Source organism: Neopelma chrysocephalum, unplaced genomic scaffold (genome assembly GCF_003984885.1).
Source record: "Neopelma chrysocephalum unplaced genomic scaffold, ASM398488v2 Primary Assembly neopelma1_92653, whole genome shotgun sequence".
Lineage (NCBI taxonomy): Eukaryota > Metazoa > Chordata > Aves > Passeriformes > Pipridae > Neopelma > Neopelma chrysocephalum.
In genome coordinates, this window is record NW_020921389.1 from 1 (window position 1) to 1219 (window position 1219).

The 1219-nt window shown below is 47.7% G+C and overlaps 1 pseudogene; it reads right to left on the minus strand.

Moving 5' to 3' along the window:
• Positions 1-264: 264 nt before the first annotated feature.
• LOC113980138 lies at positions 265-1143 on the minus strand (annotated as a pseudogene).
• Positions 1144-1219: the final 76 nt, after the last annotated feature.

The window sequence follows — 1219 nt, forward strand, 5'->3', positions numbered from 1 at the left end:
CTCACCGGTCCCCTTCATTCGCTGCTTTGATGTGCAATAGCAGCATTCCCAGATTGCTCTTTTAGTTGAGGGCAGTCCCGCCTCCAGTGGCCTATTTGCAAACAATGGAAACACTGGTTTGATCTTATTCTGGTTTGCTGGGAGAGGAAACTTCCTCTTCCCCTTGCAGGGTAACCATAATCCCTACCCCTAGTATTTGTTTCCGGGAATCTTGTGTTCTGGGCTGCACTGCTGCTGCTATCATTCTAATGAGCCTTCCATCTTTTAGCCGATCATGAAGGCTCCAAAAAAACTTGCTTCTTTTTCCATGTCAACTAAGTCGATGTTACTGACAGAGACAAAAATCTTGTCCTCTCTTTTCAGCTGAAATACACCACCTTGGTAGGTGGAATAAAGTCCATACTCTGTCTTTTTAGACCAGCAGCTTGTTCTTGCACTCTTCATGAGCAATATGGGCTCAGGGTAATTGGTCAGTTTGTAAATGTATTGGACAAGCTGTTTGGGGTCTCTGATTTGTCTCAGTGAATCTGAATCCTCGTTCCTGTTTTCACGGAAGCGGAAGTAAATTTGTGAGTAGATGTAATAAAGACCTGTATGGGGTATCACTAACTCGCCATTTTTCAGCTCCACATTGTAACGGAAAGAGTGGGTCTTCCTTGACGATTCCCAGTTTATTTTATGTCCGAATCCTTTTCTGGGCGAGAAATAGCGTGTGAGCAGGGAATTCCTCTTGTTGCTGCTGCCCGTCAGATGCGCTGCGGCTCTGTGGATGGGACCACATGGCTGCTGCCTGCCGGTGTGTGACAGTGCTAGAGTTCTTTCAGCGTTGACTGCAGATATGTTTTCCTCGTAGCTTTTCGACATAATCTTTTTAATTAACTTTCCCAGGTGCCACTTCACTTGCCAGCAGGGATCAGCTTCTCTGTCTTCACTTTTAATTCCCTCCAAATTTTGGATGGAATTTCTGATTTCCTCCCTGGTAAGACAAGCGATACCGCTCTTGGAGTACATGTCCTGGAGCTGTTTGAGCTCACTGGTGAAGTACAGGAAGGTGACAGCCATGCAGATGGACTGCAGGAGCATGGCGGCCACCACCACGGCCCCGCAGGTCTGCGCAGGGCTGGGCCCGCTCAGCGACAGCATCACGGGGCTCGCTCGGTTCCCGTCTAAAGGTGTTTTTCAGTTTGTCCCACCACGTCATAAACAGAATACTATTGCT